Source organism: Arvicanthis niloticus, chromosome 6 (assembly GCF_011762505.2).
Source record: "Arvicanthis niloticus isolate mArvNil1 chromosome 6, mArvNil1.pat.X, whole genome shotgun sequence".
In the NCBI taxonomy this organism is placed as follows: domain Eukaryota; kingdom Metazoa; phylum Chordata; class Mammalia; order Rodentia; family Muridae; genus Arvicanthis; species Arvicanthis niloticus.
In genome coordinates this window covers 72491253-72505801 of record NC_047663.1, presented here as the reverse complement: position 1 = coordinate 72505801, position 14549 = coordinate 72491253, and positions in this window count along the sequence as shown.

Below are 14549 nucleotides of genomic sequence, written 5' to 3'. Positions count from 1 at the left end.
GATATATAGTTTTAGTTATTTGTTTATTTTTGAGATTATAATTTAATTACATGTCTCCCTTCCCTTTCCTCCCTCCAGATCCTTCCATTAGCCCCTTCCCACTCCCTTCACATGCATGGCCACATTCATACAACTGTTATTGTATGAATATATGTGTTTGTAAATACTTGCTCGTGTTTGGGCAGTCATGTTGGTAAGATTTTCTGGGTGTAGTTTCTGATACTTCCAGGAGACAGAGTCTCACAGCAATATAGTTTTGTTTTAAATTTTGTAACACATAGAATGGAAACTTTGCCGAAAATAATAATAAGGAAGTCTAAGCCTGGGTCTTACTAAGAATGGCAGTACTATCACTCCTGCATGACCCAGAAGAATCAAAGACAGTATATAGTAGGGATGTCTGAAGCCCACATTAACTGCAACACTGGTCCACAGAAGTCAAGTCACAGAATCAAGTTGGTCTACCAGGAGATGAGTGGTTGGAAAAATACAATTTCTATCAGACATCAAGAAAAATGTATATATACTTTTCAGGAAAATCAATGGAACTAGAGATCATCATGTTAAACAAAACAAGCCAGGATCAGACAAATATTGCATATTCTCTGATATGCAGAATCTAGATTTTTATAAAAAAATGAAATAGATGGGAAGCTGTTTGAGAAGGAGACCCAGCAGAAGGAAGGGCCACGAGCCTGAGAGGCTCAGTGAATATAATCAAAATATATTCTTTACATATATAAAAATGGTAAAATAAAACCTGCTATTTTGTATTCTTGATACATAACAAATTTTTGGGGGGTTTTTTTGTTTGTTTGTTTGTTTGTTTGTTTGTTTGGCAGGGTTCTCCTGTGTAGGCCTGGCTACCCTAGAACTCAATCTATAGATCAAGCTGGCCTCAAACTCAAGAGATCTGCCACCTCTGCCTCCTGAGTGCTGGGATTAAAAGTGTGTGCCACCATCAACCAGCCTGATCAAAAGTTTTAAAAATAAGTATAGTACCAAAAATCTTTTGTGACATTTCTGCAATCAAAGCATTCGCCTTCTGCCACTTCACTCCTTATTTCCAGCCATTTCCTATCATGGCCCTGGCTAGGGCTCAAAGAAAACTCATGTCCGTGTCTCTATTTAAAAGGAATAGAAACATCCTAAATCCCTTGTCTCTAAGACCTCTTCCTTTATGAAGACAGCTGATAACTATGTCACCAAAAGCATGCCCCTCTCCTCTTATTTATAGCAATTCCTGGCATCTTTAATCAGCACTCAGCAGAATACGCATGGCAATTATGACCATCAGGACTCAGGTTCAAGTCCCACAACTGCTACCTTCTGGGCTGGAGACCTTAGAGGAGCAACTGACTTCTCTATTTATTTTCTCCCCCGCCATTTGTCACAGGAGCAGAACAGTTAGTCTCTGGTTCTTAAGACCGTTGCAAGGATTAAACAAGATGAAGGGCTCAATCGAGTAGCAGTCATCTTGTCACCCTTTATGAGATCAATGCCAGCCGTGAGTACAGAAGGGGCCAGGGTTCACAAGCCACCAGTGGTCAGATTGGTTGGTGTGGGCTGGCAGGTGCAGCCTCTACATGCGCTATTCTTGCAGTCTACAGCAAGGCAAACGGGGAAGGCCCCTGCGCCTGCCAAAACTTGGCCTGGTAAATTATTAATGCCCACCGTGTGTTCTTTTATTCAGAAATGCCTTTGAAGTTTTCCCTCACCCTGGCCACAGGGATTTGGGGGAAGGGGAGGATATAAAAGAAGGAAGTACAGAAGAGGACAGGCAGTATGTGATCAAGAAAACGGAAAATACAAAGCCATTCCTGCTATTCGGTCTGGTCTTTAGTCAATAACTATAACTTTTAATCAGGCAAGGATTCCTAGCAGTCAAGCCCCAAAAGAGAGGGGAAGGGGCATGGGCAGGAAGAATTCAAAAGTAATTCTTAGCAACAGCCGTGGGTGCTAGACCAGTAGGTCCCTCCTGGGGAGGTGACAGTTGGTGGAAACAGTCTGAGGCAGGCAGGAGTTTACCTGGGCAAGAGCAGTCAGCTCAGTCTCTCAGGGACTAATTATGAAAATATGATTACAGTGGATTAGTAATCTTGTCAATCAAAGCCACCTGCCAGGTAGCACCTGGCACCAGGTGAAAACGCCACAGGACTGCAGGATGTGATGTTGTGGGGTTTGTATAAAATGTTCTTTCTCAAGACGGAAGGTCTGCCTGGGCCCAGAAAGAGAGCTGCAGGAGGTACTGACTGGATAGCTCTGGGTTCTCTATCTGAAATTCTGAGCCACATCCCTTATCGTTACCGCTTGAGAACTGGTCCAACACTGGCTTCCTGTTTTACATAGGCCCGGAAAATATTATTGATGCTTACTGTGATAGTCAAAGAAAAGTAGAATCGTAGACAAGATGAATGACTGGTGATACCTACCACAGTCACTGTCTCTGAACACATGACACACACCTATCCTGGTACCCAGAACCCAAGATCTCTATCTCAATTTATCTTTGCAAAATCCATTGTCTTAGTTAGGGTTTCTATTGCTGCAATGAAACACTATTTCCAAAAGGCAGAGGAAAGGATTTATTTCACTTGCAGTTCCATATAATAGATCATCATAGAAAACAGTGAGGGCCAGAACTATGCAGGGCAGGAACCTGGAGGCAAGAATTGATGCAGAGGCCATGGAGGGATGCTATCTGCTGGCTTGATTCCCATGGTTTGCTCACCTTGGACCACCAGCTGAGAGACAGCACACACACATAATGGACTGGACCCCTCCCTCTTCGTCAATCACTTACCTTACACACAGATCTTATGTATATATTTTCTCAACTGCATTTCTCTCCTTTCAGATAACTCTAGCTTGTGTCTAGTTGACACAAAACTATCCAGCATACCCAGTGAACAAACCACTGTCAAATGGAGATAAATTTAAAGAGTGCTGGTCTGACTAACACTATTCTGTGACAACAGTAGGTCAGATGAATGCCAGAGTGCAATCTCATTATCACCTGCTTTTACCTGGGCTCAAGTGGCCTCACAGAGACTGAAATGGCAAGCACGGGGCCTACATGGGTCTACATCAGGTCCTCTGAGTATACATTATGGCTATTAGCTTGGTGTTTTTATGAGACTCCCAGCAGTGGGAACAGGTATATCCCTGACTCTTTTACCTGCTCTTAAAACTGTTTTCCTCCTATTGAGTTGCCTTGTCTAACTTCCATATGAGGGCTTTCTCTTTGTCATACTGTATCTTATTTTACTCTGCTTGACTGTCCTATCTTAGAAGCCAGCTCTTTTCTGAAGAGGAAATGGAGAGGGTGCTGAGGTGAATCTGGGGAAGAGGAAAAGTGAGGGGAGCTAAAACAAATAGAGGCAAAATTATAGTTAGGATGTATTATATGGGAAAAGAATCTATTTTCAATAGAAGGAGAAGGAAGAGGAGGAGGAAGAAGAGGAGGAGGAGGAGGAAAAGGAGAAGGAGGAGAAGGAGAAGGAGAAGGAAAAGGAGAAGGAGAAGGAGAAGGAGAAGGAGAAGGAGAAGGAGAAGGAGAAGGAGAAGGAGAAGGAGAAGGAGAAGGAGAAGGAGAGGGAGAAGGAGAGGAGGAGGAAGAGGAGGAGGAGAAGGAAGAGGAAGAGGAGGAAGAAGAGGAAGAGGAAGAAAAAGAAGACCACCCATGGTAACCTATTCTGGTTAGTTTTTACTCTCGATTTGATCCAAGCTAGAGTGGCTTGAGAAGAGGAAACCTCAATTGAAGAATTGCCTTGATCACAGCTTATGACCATGTCTGTAAAAGACTGTCTGGATTGATGACAGATGTGAAAGGGCCCAGCCTACTGTGGGAGGGACAATCCCCAGATGGATCTAGAATAAAATAATTAATTAATTAATTAATTAATGCTAGCTAGTTGAGCAGTAATCAGCAAGCCGCAGTCCTTCAGGATTTTTACTCCAGTTTCTGCTTGAGTTCGCACCCTGGCTTCCCACTGTGATGGACTGTGATCTGGAAGTATAAGCCAAAATAAACCCTTTCTTCCCCTAAGTTGCTTTTGGCCACGGGGTTTATCACAGCAACAGAAAGACAACTAGAATGTACTCCAAACCTTAAGCTTATCGCTCTATCCTGATGCAGTCATGAAAGCTTTCTCCTGGTCACAGTGACAGAAACCACCGCAGCTCCAGAGGCAGATACTTTATCCAGCATCTGGTGGTCTATTTTCCTGTTGCTATTAACGGAGCTTGCCTGAGTCTAGTTGGGATGAAACTCTTTGTCCCACACCAGCTTGCTCTAGTCCTTGGGCTGAGCGTTATGCCACCACCTCTCCTGTTGAAAGTCACCCAGGAGAAAGTCTTGACCAAACCACTGATCAGCTAGGCAGAGCACTCAGTTGAAGGCAGGAATCCCTGTGCTTTCTTTTCTTCTCACAGAGTGAGTGCTGTTTTAGTCACTTGTATGGAGCTATCATGGGGGGAAAAAGTGACTTAAGGTGGGAAGGGATAGAATTCCATCCCCATTCACAGAACCATTATTAGTTAGAAATTCTAAAACAACCCGGTTTTCATTCATGACTTTGATGCTAAAGCTTTAGGAGGGAAGGAAACAGAGCATTCCAGCTAATGAGTATTACAATATGAAAAATAGAGGCATCCACAGCTAACATGAAAGAGATTAATGAAAGATGTTTTGGTAACACCATCTTATCAAACACACACAAAAAAGGCAATTAATAAATACGTCAATGAAATGTGAGTGGGGCTGCCTGCCTCCTCTGCTCAGCCCACTTGCATGAAAGCATTCAATGTCCCCTGCTGTGAATGTTTAGGTGGTTTACAAAATCTCCACCACTCCCCTGGGAGCTTAGGGCTGAGTTTGTGAATCTAGACTCTGGTTCCTGAAGGAGCAGATGCTCATCCTAGCCTTGCTCAGAGAAATAAACTCAATAGAATCGTTTCAGTTCCTTTACAAGTTTACCATGCCATGGTCCTGGGGAGAGATGGATATAAGTGACAGCATGAGGTACTCACTCCTCATACTTGCCCCCCTTCTCACTGACCTGAAAAAAAAAACAAACCAAAAATAGAAAAATAAATAATTGTTTAAAGGCCAATATAATACACCAGCCTTCTGCAATGACAGATGACACTGTCAGAAACCTGATGGGTTGCATGAGCCACTATGAGAAAGGATCCATACATAAAGTACACAGAGGAATAGGGAAGAACATTCCAGAAACATTGATGGATTTCCACATTTCAAAGATACCACCCCCAGTGTACCACCAGCTGCAGAGATGGAAGGAAAATTTTTATCAAAAGGGCTGATGCATGCATACCAATGCTTTGACTGAGAAGTGTGTGAATCCTTGGAACCAGTGGTTGAGTTTACAGGGAAATACCTGCAGCTCAAAAATATGCCTGAGAATCAGAGCATCAACTCAGAGAATAGTGTCTGCAAGGACTTGGATATATGTCTTACATCGGGAGCCTATTTCTGAACCTCCTCCTAAGCTTGCAATGAAAGGTTTCAGGGGAGGAAACAGAAAAGAGCAGAAATCCCTGATGGGGGAATATTTCCTTTGAAATGGCCAAGTCACTTCTTACCCAGACAGCAACTTCAAAATCAAGGACGTTTTTAAAGAAAAATTCTTTGCATTCTGAAGAGATAAAATTCATGCTGTGCTGTTCCCTCAGAGGAGACAACTTGTGAGCTTCCCTCATGGTACCTAGAGAGGCTCAGAGCAGTTGTGCCTTCCTCTACCCAGTAAATGTTCAACCAGCCTGCAGAGATGAATATATTCTAAAGAGACATGTCAGCTGTCAGGCTGTTAAAAAGAGGACAGTGAAAGTTCTCCAGGAATCTCATACTGGGAGAAGAAAAGCTGGACCAGCCAGACTGAGAACTTTTCTCTCAAGGGAATATATACAACCTTCTACAGACAGTGATGGTTCAATGGCGGGTGAGTCCATCTTCCACTGGGGGCTGGTTAGCTATGCATATCCTCCTTCAATATATAGCTTAACCTCACTCAGGACCCTGAGGATAAATTGGAGGAGTCACTGGATCCTTTGTCCTTCTTTTCAGTGTGGCCACACTGAACAAATCTTTTTTTCACCTTTTTTTTAAATTATGTATTCAGCTGTTTTAATTGTCTTCTTAAGACTGAACTTTGCTTCTTGGGGCTTAGGTTGTGACCCCAAATGTAACCAACCACAAATGGATGCTACATCTCTATCTATGAAATTCTTAACTACCTGGCCAAAAACATTTTCCTCAATGCCCTTCATGAACATGACAGGTAGGTGCCTCCTGCATCTGTAAGACATGACAGATATGCCTCCACCCTTGACCTTTTAATCTTCTACATACTGTTCCACTCCATGAAACCTCAGGTGTCCCTCACAACCATACTCAGGACTTTCTCCCCGAGAAGTTTTTTTTCAAATGTCTTGACCTGTTTCCACTCTGAGTTACCAGTTTGGCCCTAACACTTATGATGAGCTCCTTTGTCAATCAATGGCCTAATCACTACCGTATCTAGTCCTTACATACAACTCGTATAGTGACACCTTCTCTTACCCCCAGGATACAGAGACATTGTGTGCCTTGTGCCTTCTATTAAGGTTACTTCACCTCACACATGTCCAGTTCCATGCATCTCAAGATCCTACAACCTTAAATGTTATAATGACCACCTCTTAGTTCTTCTAGTCTTTCACAGAACTTTATACTGCTTTGTATCTGATCATTGTCTAATGATAGAAATCTTAAAGGGACCTCAATTTCACTTTTGGCTTTCGTATATGCCCAAATTAATTGACTGTTTATCTGCCACATACTGTGCTAGATCCTAGGAGTGAGATAAAATGCCAGAAAAGCCTCCCTGAAGGACATCCTAGGCATAGAGTAGAGTTTTAGAAAGTACTAGGCCATGAATTATCTTAAGCAAGCCAACTACTGGTAGCCTCAGCCATGTATGTGTACAGTGGTCATTTGGCTCAGAGAAGCATTGAAGTACAAACAAATAGGCAAAATTATCAAGGTTTACCTTCCACTTCCAGTGACATGTTGTGTGACATCAACTAAGAACAATTCCATAAGCTCATTGCCACCAATGAACTCACAGGTTGACCTACCATGAAAATTACCTGTTGAATATTTTTTTTTTTATTGCTTTCTATATATCTTGGAAACTGGATCTTATTTAACTGACCTGTGAGACTTGCAACAATCAAGACAGACAAGAGTCTCTTCAATGCTTGCCTTTCAATGATAGACAATTAAAGCTTGTTATTCTAGTTGTAGCTCCCAACTCAGGCTGACAGTGGCTTCCTTCAGAGTCATGATGGGTGCTCTAAAAAGCTAAGCAGGCAAAGATTGTTTTCTTATTTTAGCTTCATGCTAAAATAAGAAAACAAATATATTCATACTTTTGCATTTTTTGTGCCTTTCTGAGAATTCTGTTCTTTAAAATAGCTCCCAACATAACCCTGAAAATGTTGTCTCGTTTTCTTAAGCCCAACAAAACTGTGACTACCTCATGGGGAATATGTTTATATTGGTTAGTCTCTGTTTAAATATGAATTTTAGTTCTTGGCCATAAGATTTAACATTAAGGAATCAATGGTATATATTAAACAAGACATAATTTAAGTAAGAACACTAAAATGAGGTTATACATTCTTCAATTTATAAAAAATAGTATGATGGGAGAATCACATGACCCCAAGTATCTAACTCTGCATTTTCCCTTAGAAAAAATGATTAAATATTCACAAATTCAAGACGCATGGACATTTCATAGAGCATTAATGATCTTAATAATGAGAAACCACTTTATTGCTTTTGTGGCCATGCAGTAAGAAGTCATTCAAGGAGCGACCCCCCAAGCCAGTTCTGTGTGAGTTAGCTATGATATTCCAAGTGTCACCCCCAAAATAACACAGAAGAGAAGAAACGACTAGCAGTGCTTTGCATGCCTTTGAAAGCATGATGGTGGGATTAGGTGGTGGATACTGCTTTTCAATAGAAGCCATTGGTTTATTGTTGTTGCTGTGGTTGTTTTTAAATCATAGTTTGGTTAAAGCAAGGCTTCATAATGATAAAAATAAGAGAACAAAATAATTCATTGTTTAATTCTCTGTTGGTCTTCCTTTCCAAGAAATACATCTATAAATCATTTTCTTCATCAAAACCAGAAATTCTTCATTCTACCTAGGTTTCTTGATCTTGGGAAATAATACTTTCTTTGAAGTAATGCATAAAACTGTTGAATGTTCAATGTTAAACTTCACACCCAAGAAATTATAATTTGTACCATAATAGAGGTTATTGGATACACACACACACACACACACACACACACACACACACACCCTTCCCCTGCCCCACCACCATGAAGTAATCACAGTCTTGAATTTTAAAACACATGACAGAGCTAGAGAAATGCTTAGTAGTTAAGAGCACTTGTTGCTCCTGGAGAGGATCTGGGTTTGGTTTCTAACACCCACATGATGGCTCACAACCATCCATAACTCTAGTACCAGAGACCTGATACCTTCTTCGAGTCACTCTGGGCACCTCCACTCATGGGCACATACCCCCCCAATATGAACATAAATAATTAAAAAGAATAAAATAAATAAAATGATAATAATAAGCTATGATAGGAAAACTTGGGAATCTTTTTTTTCTTAGAGAATTTCTCCTATATTGAGTCTCTTAAGTCACACATTTCTGCCTGGCTATATTTGCTTTCTTCTCATCATCTCCCTTGATATGAAAGATCACCTTTAGCTTTCTCTAAGGCTCATGTTTGGACCCATCCCAAACTGGCACCCAAAGTCTGTATTTAAGAACAGAAGCTTTGGAGTCACAGGGATTCAGGGCAGAATTTTAACTCAAACAAACTTTGTTGTGGGACTTGATATAATTTAATTTATACTTCAGGGCCTTGGTTTCCTCTACCTGGATATAATAATTATATCTATCTTGAACAACTGCTAGAAAAACTAAATGGGATTATGGTATCAAGGTCCTCTGAGAAGCAGGTTCCAAGTCAGAATTAAATGCAGGTTCTATATGAGGAATAATTGCTTAATATATAAAACATTTGGTTGGGGCTATAAGAAAATCAGAAATATATAGTAGTGTTGACTATATGATGTTGCGGCCCGAGCTGCCCCACGTTGGGCACCAAAAAATGTTGAGGCCCAAGCTGCCCCATGTTTGGGGGCCAAAATGTCTCAGGCCACTCTATCAATGTTGGGACCCGAACTGCCAAAAGCCTTGGGGGCTAAACTGTTAGAGCCAGCACTGCCCCAAGCTGCTCCAGTCCACAGGTTGGGGTTCAGCAAGAGAGAAAGTGAGGATGGACTCGAAGAATTGAGACCAGACAGAATGTGATTCAATCCCGTTTATTCTTCAGTCTCTCTTCCTAGTCCAAGTCCCAAGTCTTGAGTCCCTAGTTCCTAGTCCTTAGTGCCTCCAAGTTCCAAGTTACTTCTTCCAAGTGCTAAGTGCCTAATGTCTAAATCCAAGTTCTTCCTCCAAGTGCCAAGTGCCAAGTGCCAAGTGCCTAATGCTTACTGCCTAATTCTTTGTTCTCTTCCGAGTGCCTAATTCCTACTCCAAGTTGTACTGAACTCTTCTGTCTGCCTCTCACCTTTTATATGTCTCACTTCTAAGCCACGCCTTTAAGTCATGCCTTTAAGTCATGCCCTTAGGCCTTGTCTCTAAATCACTCCTTAAGTCACGCCCTTAAATCTCGGCTCTAAATCATACCTTTAATCTCACACACCCAAGGGAAGATCCTGGATATCTAAAGCAAGATGTTATCAGAGTGTGCTCAGCTGTTGTAGGCTAATGTAATCAAGCCTTTTGTAATCAAGTCAGGGTATAAGGCTCAAGATGACTGCAAGGATGATAGCTGCCTTCTGTCGGCTCCCCACAATATGATATTATGAATATGGTCAATATCCTGAGTTATGCACTTAAATATAGTTAAAAGTGGATATGTTTGTGTTATACTTTATTATAATTTATGTCATGAATTTGTCAGGGAAAAACACTTGTAGAATACAAAGGGTCAGGGACCCAGGGTCAGCTGGGAGCATCATTAAGCAATGATACAAGTCTGACTCCAAGTGCAGAAGAGAGAAAATAACAACAGATCAAGGAAGAGAGAGAGTCTTGGGTAGTAGCAAAGTTCTAAGGAGAGTCCACTAGACTATTAAGGATCCACTGTCTCCCAGGAACTGGCTGCCTCAGTACCCTCCTATATTCACAACTCAAGGTTGTGAGCCATTTATGGGAAGAATGTTGTTGGCAAAATGGCACTCATAGATTTCAGATCACAGACACTGGGGACATCATTCAATTACATTCACTTCAGTTGAAGATCTGAACTGTACATTCTCATGGCTTCCATGGGGATTCTGCCTGTTAAGTTATTCATCATTCTGGAAAGAGAGAGTAAAAGCATTGCTGGTTTCCATAGCAACAATCAAAGTCACCATCACTGCCAATCACCAGTACCATGATCTTTAGCTCAGAAAAGTTTCTTCCAAGGAACATAAGAGTCAACTCTAATTAAAACATTTTCATTTGCTCTAGCTGTAGTAAGTGTCACTAATGTGATATTCATCTAGGAAGCTTGAATAGCATTATAAACATTAGAACTGTTGGATCTCTGAATCTCTTTCAAGCACAGGAGAGCAGTGGAACATGATTAAAAAATAACATGTGTCAACCACTGTGGGTGGAGCCTACACAGTGCCTTCAAACCACAAGCCTTCCATCACTTGTCCATGGATAGCTCTAGCCTCCAAAAGCTTAGAGACTGAAGCATTGCTCATCTGTTGCCTTCTGATTCCCTTTCATCATTTACAGCCCTCATAACTAGGAAAGAGAGGGGTCAGCATGAATGAACTTTCCTCTAACAAAAGTAAACCAGAAAACTATTTCAAAGCAGGTAACCCCAGCTCACCATTCACACTGCTGAGACTATAACCTGCAATGTTTCGTGAAGACACTTGTGGCAATCTTTTTCTGCCTTGAGGACAATATGCATTTCACTTCTGTGTTCCTTTAAGAAAGAAGAATATGACACTCAATCACATATAATGGGAAAAATCATATCTGTCTTCCTTTTTTCTGTCTTCCTTTAAGAAGTTAGCCATTTTTTTAAGGCAGAGTGGATAACTAGAAGGAAAAAATAGATCAGAAAGTAGGCTTAGCTTGTGCTTCTAACTTTAAGGCTGTTGTCTTTCTCCAATTATTTGATTGAGCCAATATGTGCTTTCTATTTATTCCTTCAGAGAAAAGTAGATCTATGAAGAAATGGTGAAATCTTAACAGAGATGAAGATGCAGTTCTAATGCTATTCTGCCCACCAACTCAAAGTAACTATCTTCACATTGTAGTTCTATTGTTCCTTCTCCTTCTTACAAATGCTTACTTAAATCTCTAGGGAAAGAGAGTATGTGCATAGGCCTTGATTGGTCAAACATAGTCTTAACACTCAAGCAAACTAAAAATAGTTCTTCCATAACAAGCTCATGTACTAAAATTATTTTTTAAATCTGAATTTCACTTCATCACCTAAAGAAATAACATATGTCAGAGAGAATGAACATGGTAGACATAAGACTGTGTGCTGAGATCAAAGGCATAACAATGAGAAACCAGGCATGGTATTGCATATCTATAATTTTAGCTCTTGCCAGGCTGAGGCAGGAGGATTATGGGTTTGGGATAAATAATTAGTTCAGGTGGGTTATGTAACAAGTTCCCAAACAAAAATTAAAACCAAAGGTAGTGCTGAGATAGAGTGAATAGTAGACATACATTTGTAATATTGTAGTAAGGAATATGGGGCTGAACACAGGATGTTATGGGATCTATATATGTAACCCACCCACTCTTCTTGGGTCAGGGTGGGGGTCTAAGTTGAGTCCTTTAGGAGAAACAAGCATTAATGTAGACATAGATGAAAGGTCATTTAACACTAAGAAAAACATATATCCCCAGACACACAAGTAATGGATAGAGAAAGCATTGGAGTTGAAAAAATGGCCTGGGCTTAAGTTTTTAATTAATTAAATCAACCAAGAAAATGTGTGCAGTTTGAAGATAGATTGGGAGCATGAAGGGTACAAAGGGAAGTTTAGATAGGAGACAGAAGAAAAAAAAAGAAGAAGGAAGAGGAGGAGGAGGAGGAGGAGGAGGAGGAGAAGGAAGAGAAGGAGGAGAAGGAGGAGAAGAAGGAGGAGAAGAAGGAGGAGAAGAAGGAGGAGGAGGAGGAGGAGGAGAAGGAGAAGAAGAAGGAGAAGAAGGAGGAGGAAGAGGAGGAGGAGGAGAAGGAGGAGGAGGATGAGGAGGAGAAGGAGGAGAAGGAGGAGGAGAAGGAGGAGGAGAAGGAGGAGAAGAGGAGGAGAAGAGAAGGAGGAGAAGGAGGAGAAGGAGAAGAAGAAGGAGGAGGAGGAGAAGAGAAGGAGGAGGAGGAGGAGGAGGAGGAGGAGGAGGAGGAGGAGGAGGAGGAGGAGGAGAAGCAGCAGCAGCAGCTTGAGTCACAAAAGGAATACCCAGAGAAGGCAGCACATTAGCACATTCAGGCCAAGAAAGAATAGAAATTTAATAAAATGCTGTTCAAAGTCAGGTAAAACCAGAGCTATCAACAATTGTTTGAATTTAAGCACTCAGAGACAACTATGGAGAAAGTGTTCTCCTCACATGCTGAAATTAAATGCGTAGCTACTGTGCTTGTCATATGAAGCGTACAATAAGTTAGGTAAGCACTCCCCAAAACTCCCACCTCTGTGTGAGGGGCCACCAGACCTCCATTCTGTGCAGCTAACATAGCCTTCACGTACATGAGGCACTGAATGGACATTTGTAGAGGGTCTAGGGAAATGGTACAGTGGATAAAGTACTCCCCACCCAAGTGTGATGATTAGAGTTTAGATCACATAAAATTCAGGCAGGGGTGGCCACCAACTACAATCCCAGCACTGAGGTAGGAAAGACAGGAGATCCCCCCTAGCAAACTGGCAAGGGAGACTCATCAGAAATAGGTGATCTCTGGGAAAAGCAAAAGATCCTGCTCTGAAAAATAAAATGAAGAGCAACCAAGGAAGACACCTGATGTCAGCTTCTAGCCTCCAAACCCTCATACCTCCCATGAATGCCTACACACATGCAAGCACATATGCAAAAAAAAATATAAACAGTTGTAGTAAACAAACGCAAACCAATATCCCACTTTTTACAATTTCATTTGGAAGTATCCTAAAATTAGTAGTAAGGCAGAGGAAGATGCTTACAGCTGCTCACTTGCCTTGCATAAGCCTCTGGTTTATGCCTCACCTGATTGCCAGGCATTCAATTAATCATGCCCTTGCTTCTCACCTCTACTCCTGGGTCAATAGCCAAGGTCACTCTGGTCTAATTAGACTCCTAAATGAGCTCCAGAGGTGTAAGGCAGAGTCTGTGCCAAGGTCTCCATGTCATTCTCTCTGCTATCTCCTCTTGTTTAGTTGATGCTGCAAAAAAAAATAATTAAGCTGATTTTGCTTCTGATTATTTTTCTGAAACTTTTGATGACCTCTCACAGACAGGATGACAGCACCTCACTCAAAGAAAGCTACACTAACAACAGTGTCTTATATACCATCTATTAAGCACTGTGTGGCTCACATCATGTTGACCCTTCTTACAAAATTTAAATTACACATAGCTCTGCATACAATGTCCAAAGGAATGATAATTAATTTTCTCCTATTTCTCATTTAATGCTTTTAATTCATTCAAATTCAGGAAAAAGCAAAATTGTTTAAAGGAAAATATATTTTGTTAATAAAGTACCATCAAATTACAAAAACACATTTGTCTTTGTAAATTTACAAGACTTTATTTACAATAAAGCACAAGATTATTTTATTGTTTTTATATTTTCCAAAAAAAAAAATCTAGAGTAGTGGAAACTCCCTGGAATCTACAAGAATGAACTGGTCATCTTCTATAACCAAGCAAGGCTTCCAGTTGTAGGACTGGGACATCAACTCAGCAACAAAATTTTGTACCTACAATTTTTCCTGCCTGCAAGATATGCTGGGGCAATGGTGGTGCAGAATTTGTAGTAGCAGCCAACTAAAGAGTGGTTCAACTTGTGGTTCACAAGAGGATACCCATGCCTGACACTTCCTACTTGACTAGGAACAGAGGCAGAACAGCCCAGAGACCCAGAATAGAACCAAACTCAACTGGAAAAAAAGTCAATGAAATGATTCTTAATAAAATTGTTCTATATCCATAGATCTGTGACTAAACTAATTGTCATCAGAGAGGTGTCCTCCAGCAGCTGATGGGAGCAGATGTGGAGACCCACAGCCAAGGAGACCCACAACCAGAGCCAGGGAACCCCACAGAGGAGGGGGAGAAATGATTATTGGAGCCAGAGGGGTCAAGGACACCATAATAACACGGCCCATAGAATCAACTAAGCAGAGCTCATAGGGGCTCACAGAGACTGAAATGACACAGACTC